Here is a 6,682-nt window from a genome sequence, read left to right as displayed (position 1 = left end):
TGTTTGAGAGATTAGAGAAACTAAAGACACCATCTAACAGGCAGAGGAGTGATGAAGAAGGTACAGGTGAAGATCAGTATTTCTTTTGAATATCCCTTCTGAAAGGTCATGGGATTGGTAGAGGTCTCTTGTGAGTGAGGACAAGCAAATGGTGCACCCATCTTTGAAAGAGGCCAGAAGTACAAGCCAGGGAATCCCAGGCTGTACAAGCTCACTTTGGTGAGGACTGGGCCATTGAATGGGTGCTCTTGGGTGACATTCCTGGGCACCCAAAAGAGAAGAGCATCGTCATGCACTTCCCAAGGGTGAATCATGCCTCACCAACCTGGTTGCCTTCATGAGGAAGTAGCTTCCTTTGTGCATGAGGGGACATCAGGTGATGTCATTTACCTCCACTTCAGCAAGCCTTTTGGCAAGGTCTCCCTCAATGTTCTTGTACCCAAGTTAGGCCATTACAGTCTGGATGGACAGACAAACAGATGGGCAAAACACCGCTTGGATGATGAGGCTGAGAGAGCAGTGGTGAAGGGGCCAGACTCTACCTGGAGGCCAGGGGCCATACTGGGGTTTGGTGAGGTGGCACAGGGGACTCTCCTGAGCCCTGTGCAGTTTAACACCTGTACCCATGACCTGGAGGAGGCAACTCTCACCACATTTTTCAATGTTACTACCATGGGAGGACCATTCCTGTGCCTTAGGGATGCCTTTCAGGGGAAACCTGAGAGGCAGGAGGACTGTCCTGTGGGGACCTTCATGAAATAGAAGGAGGACAAAGGCCAGATCCTGTGCCTAGGATAGACTGGTTGGGGCCTGGAGCACATTATGGACAAGGAGAGGCTGAGAGAGCTGGGTTTTAGCGAAATCCCTCAGAGTGAAACACTGGAGCAAGGATGCAGGCCAGTTGGTGGGATGTCAATCAATGGATTTTTCAACATTTGTTGAGACAAGGTCATGGGCACCTGATCTAGCTGGAGCTGTCTGAGAACTGGCTTGACTGAGAGAGACCAGCTGTGGCAAGAGCTCTGGGACTTGGTGTGTAATAAGTGTCTCTAAGAAACTGGTTCCCTTTTTCTTAATCCCGGTGGTGGAGTTGGATATATCACAGAGCCCCGGAGGAGGAGGGAAGTGACCATGCAGCAAAGATCACTTCTCAGGGTTGGGGTGTATGGCCAGAGATGGAAATGGCCGGTGTGTGGCACTGATCTGGGACAGTTTTCCCAGGGCAGCTTTCCCGAGGTGGCCAGGGGACATGGCAAGGACTGGGCTTCTTACTTATGCACCTTTGGTGCCTTGCTTCCTTCACCACGATGCCTGACTGCACTGTGAGCAGTGCTGGGTGCCCCCACCCTGCACACTCACACAGCTTAGCTCTACACTGCTGCTTTCCTTTCCCAGGCATTTTCCCAGCCCAGCCCCTCCCCAGCTCTCCCCACCTCCCCTGCCCTCTCCCCAGCCCAGCAGAGCAGCCCAGCATGGGCTGGCCCCACGGCAGTGCCCACCGCAGGGTGCTGCAGAGCTCTGGGCACTCACCCCACAGCCCCAGCCCCTCTGAAGGGCACAGCAGCTCCTGGGGGGCAGAGAGGCACTGTTCAGAGTGCAGAGAGGCTCAGTTCAGGCTCACCATCAGCTCCAGGGATGGTGCTGGCCCCAAGGGCATGAGTAAATAGGGGCCAGGAACACTCTGGATCTCCTGAATACATGTTGTAGGTGATGCCCATACCTGATTGCATTTGCCCCCTTCTCTGCCTCCATCAGCCCCACTGCCCAGGACAATGTGACAGTCCTGGCCCTGGGCCTCCTCAGGCAGCTCCTGCATCTCTCCAGGCTCCCCTCCCTGTTCCTGCTGGGTCTCCACTGACTCCCATGGCATTGCAGAGACCTTGTTCATGGATACATTTATTTAGTGCTTTACTTTTCGGGACTTCACCATTGAGGGTGTTTCACCTTCTGAGCCTCCATTCATTCCAGCCCCAGGGCACATGGTGAGTCCCCATCCTCTCCTCTCCTCACCCCTCCAAACTCATTTCCAGAGAGTCTGGTATATGCCATCACTCCTGTCATACATGAAGAAACCTGAGGAGATAATGGGAGCTCATGGGCCATCTCCTCTCCCATTGGACACCAAAAAGAGAGCTTTTAAATCCAGAGCATTTGGCTCAGTGGAATGAAATAGTAACATGACCTTTAACTCCTAAAACATTGAGAACACGAGGAGAACAGACAGCTTAAAAGACAAATTCCTTGGATATTATCTTGGAAATACCTTTGGAGGAAGAGCCCGGCCTTCAGGCACTGGACCTGGGAGATCCCATTTTACTGAAGAGCTGCTATCTGACAGGCCACATCTGATACAGTATGGTACAAGGGTCAGACACAATAAGATCAAGCCTCAAGATAAGTAGTATAAACCCACAAAATTCTCTATACTTTGGATTATCACAAGAGGAAAAGGCAGACTGGTGGACTAAGATAAACTGTGGGAAATGTGCATAGAAAGGGAGGCAGGTTATTGTCTGTGAGATAGCGCCCATTGGGCCAGTTTAGATAGGGCATCCTTGAGCTCCTCGTTCCTCATGCTGTAGATGAGGGGGTTCACTGCTGGAGGCACCACTGAGTACAGAAATGATACCACCAGATTTAGAACTGGGGAGGAAATGGAGGGGGGGTTTCAGATACGCAAACACTGCCGTGCTGATAAAGAGGGAGACCACGGCCAGGTGAGGGAGGCACGTGGAAAAGGCTTTGTGCTGTCCCTGCTCAGAGGGGATCCTCAGCACGGCCCTGAAGATCTGCACATAGGACACCACAAGGAAAACAAAGCAACCAAAGACTAAACAGGCACTAACCAGAAGAAGTCCCACTTCCCTGAGGTAGGCATCTGAGCAGGAGAGCTTGAGGATCTGGGGGATTTCACAGAAGAACTGCTCCAGGACATTGCCTCGGCAGAGGGGTAGGGAAAATATATCAGCCGTGTGCAGCAGAGCATAGAGAAACCCAGTGCCCCAGGCAGCTGCTGCCATGTGGACACAAGCTCTGCTGCCCAGGAGGGTCCCGTAGTGCAGGGGTCTGCAGATGGCCACGTAACGGTCGTAGGCCATAACAGTGAGAAGACAATATTCTCCTCCAATGAAGAAGAGAAAGAAAAAGAGCTGTGCAGCACATCCCAAGTAGGAGATGGCCCTGGTGTCTCAGAGGGAACTGGCCATGGCTTTGGGCACAGTGGTGGAGATGGAGGCCAGGTCCATGAGGGAGAAGTTGAGGAGAAAGAAGTACATGGGGGTGTGGAGGCGGTGGTCACAGGCTACAGCGGTGATGATGAGGCCATTGCCCAGGAAGGCAGCCAGGTAAATGGCCAGGAAGAGCCAGAAGTGCAAGAGCTGCAGCTCCCGCGTGTCTGCCAATGCCAGGAGAAGGAACTCGTTCATGGAGTTGCGATTGGACATCTGCTGCTTCTGGGCATGGAAACTGCCAAAGGAGAGAAAAGAGAAAAATTCAGAGAATCTTCTCTGAGCCACATTTCATTCATTCTTTGTGAACTACCTAAGGGTGCTTTTCTTTCCTGGGGGGGGCTGTTATGCAGCTCGGAGGCTTCAGCTGTGGTTTGTGCTGGCTGAGTGTGCTGTGCAGAGCCGTGCCCTCTCCCCAGGGGCTCCTGAAGGGTCAGCCCTGCTTTCCAGCAATGACCCATGGAGGCAGCAACAGCCCAGGAGGACCGGGAGTGTTACAGGTTGGTCAGCTTCACCTCAGCCCCTGGGAAGGTGACAGGGCAAATGCTCTTGCACTTGAAGGACAAGAAAAGGATTGCTGAACCCATGTGGGAGGGGAAAGAAGGGCATGCTGTGTACCTGGACTTTTGCAAGTCCTTGCATGTGGTTTCCCGTGGTCTCCCTAGAGCGGATTGTTGACATCTGGACTGAAGAAGTGGATGATGCGGTGGGTGGGAAGTTGGCTGGATGATCAGGAACAAATCTGTCAGTGGTACAAAGTCCTCCAAGGAGCCAGATACTAGCAGCATCCCTCGGGGATCAGCAAAATTTCTTAAAAAATCATGAAAAGCTGGAAATTAAGACTTTTTCAGCTATTACATAGATTTCTTTTTCTGAACTCCTTCCAGTACAGACTGGGACCAGTCCCAGTACACACTGGAACCCTCTCAGTACAGACTGACCCCCCTCCAAGCAGAACCTGGGTCCATTTAACCACTCCCAGTAAAGACTGGGCCCTGTCACATTATAAACTGGATCCTGTTAACCCCTCATGGTACAGAATGGACCCTGTCTGAGTCCAAACTGGTTCTCTTTAACCCCTCCCAGTACAGACTGGGCCCTGTCCCAGTACAAACCTGGTCACTTTACCTCTCCCAGTACAGACTGGGCCCCCTCCCAGTACAAAGTGGATCCTTCAAACACCTCCCAGTAGAGAATGGGGCCTCTCCCAGTGCAAACTGGACACATATAATACCTGCCAGTACAGACTGGGCCCTGTCCGAGTCCAAACTGGTTCCTTTTAACCCCTGCCAGTAGAGACTGAGCCCCCTTCCAGTACAAGCTGGATCCATTTAACGCCTCCCATCACAGACTTTGCCCTGTCCCAGTATAAACTGGATCCCTTGGTCCCCTTCCCAGCACAGACTGGGCCTCATCCCAGAACAAACTGGATCCCTTTAACATTGCCCAGCTCAGACTGGGCCCTGTCCCAGTACAAACTGCATCCTTTTATCCTTTTCCATTACAGACTGGGCACGTCCTAGTACAAAATGGATCCCATGATCCCTTCCCAGTACAGGCTGTGTCCCGTCACAGTCCAGCCTGGATCCCTTTAACTCCTGCCAGTACAGCCTGGGCCCCATCCCAGTACAAACTGGATCCCCTGGCCCCATCCCAGTAGAGATTGGGCCCCGTCCCCATACAAACTGGATCTCTTTAACCTTATAGACTGGGTCTCATCCCTGTACAGAACCCTAACTGCCCCCCAGACCCCTAAGGGCCCCCCTGGACCCCTAAGTGCAACCTTGGCACCCCTAAGTGCGTCCATTGGCCATACCCCTCCCTCCCTTCCCTCCACTATGCCATGCCCCATGTGTCCTCTGGCCCCAGCTGCAGCCCCGCTTCTTGACCTTCACCTTGCTGTGCGCCAGCGCCTTCAGCCCTTGGCTGAGACTCCCCTCACCTCATCCAGCCTTCCTTGGAGGGAAGCCTCTGCCCAGGTCTTCACCAGACCTTGGGTGGGCTCAAGGCTTGTCCTCCTCAGGTAGTGCCAGGTGGCCATTAGATCTTTAGAAGGTCTCAAGCTCAACCTTGGGTGTTGACTGAGAAGACAACCACTCCAATGGAGACATCAGAAATCCTGTGGTAGTTTCAAGGTCAAATCTAAGAGGAAGAAGAGAGGTTGTAGGTGCTGGAGATCATCTAGTCAAAGCCCACCTTGGAGTGGAGACCACCCCTGGAGACAGATACCCAATGCACGAGTGGTGTCCCTCTGGGGTCCATACTGGGACCAGTAGTGTTTAATGTCTTTAGCAAGGACATGAATAGTGCGATCAAGTGAAAGTTTTGAGATGCCACCAAGCTGAGTGGTGCAAGTGACACTCCCGAGGGACAGGATGCCATCCAGAGGGACCTGGACAAGCTTGAGAAGGGGGCCTGTGTGAACCTCATGAGGTTGAAGAAGGCCAAGTGCAAGGTCCTGCTGTCACGTCCCACCTAGGGAGGAGGGGGGAGGAGTGACAAAGATTCGCAAATCCTCTCGGTGTGGATTAAGGTGGGCCAACACTCAGGGTCCATACACAAACACCAGCTTTAATAGAAAGCTTCTATAGAGACAAATATTGAGTACAAATATTCGATACCCGCCAACCCTCACAGTTATATTCACCCCAGCTGTGCGGTTTTACAGAAAATCAAGGTAGGCTATGCAGTACTTGACTTCAATTTAACAACTTTAACAACTTAACCACCTTAGGAAAAGTGAAAAAGAGTGAGAGAGAGAGAGAGAAAGAGAGAGAAAAGAGAATCACCAGTCCTGGATCCAGCATTGGTCCTGCCAACAAGGGTATTCGGTGAGGGAAGAAAAAGAGTGAGGAGAAGTGAAGGTTCTTATAGAGATGTTGATTCTGCGCAGGATGCTCGGTGATAATAATTCCACAAATCACGCACGCACGAGCATGAGCACGAACGTAAACACGAGTACTGGTACACACACGAGCACCACCACACACACAAACTGTAGCACATTTATCAGGCTACATGATTAGTATAAACCCGCCTAAATTTACACTTATTGGTTAGTGATTAACATTTCGTACACTATTGGTTTACTGTATTTAAATTAGCCTCGCTTGCTATGTAAATTAGCACGCATGCTCCTTTCAGGTGGGGGGGGGCAAGTCTTTTCGGTCCTGAATTGAGTCGGTGGTCGTGATCTCCCCTCGCCACATTTACCTTTCGCCTACTTTCTGCAGTTGTATCTTCTCTGGCCGCTGTCCAGTCTTTGGTGCCAAGAGGTTCACTTTTGTCGGCTTGTTAGCTCTTCTTCAAGGTTAGAGCCGTTAGTTTTCCACAGTTTGTTATCTTTTATCTCCCTCCCTAATTCCTTTCCCAAGGCACAAGTGGTTAGTAGTTTTTGCTAATTGGAAGATTACATCAGCGCCCAGTCAAACCAAGAGGAGCTATACCAGGGCTGT

The 6,682-nt window shown here is 51.6% G+C and overlaps 1 pseudogene across 1 annotated transcript; it reads right to left on the bottom strand.

The window, feature by feature from the left end:
- Positions 1–2,506: 2,506 nt before the first annotated feature.
- Positions 2,507–3,443, bottom strand: LOC309603216 (olfactory receptor 14A16-like; annotated as a pseudogene). The gene has a single exon. The product of its transcript is annotated as an olfactory receptor 14A16-like (transcript).
- Positions 3,444–6,682: the final 3,239 nt, after the last annotated feature.

Source organism: Platalea leucorodia (genome assembly GCF_965183815.1).
Source record: "Platalea leucorodia genome assembly, contig: HAP1_HAP1_SCAFFOLD_24, whole genome shotgun sequence".
In the NCBI taxonomy this organism is placed as follows: domain Eukaryota; kingdom Metazoa; phylum Chordata; class Aves; order Pelecaniformes; family Threskiornithidae; genus Platalea; species Platalea leucorodia.
Note: the sequence above shows the minus strand (reverse complement) of the source record. Positions and strands in the feature narration are given on the sequence as shown.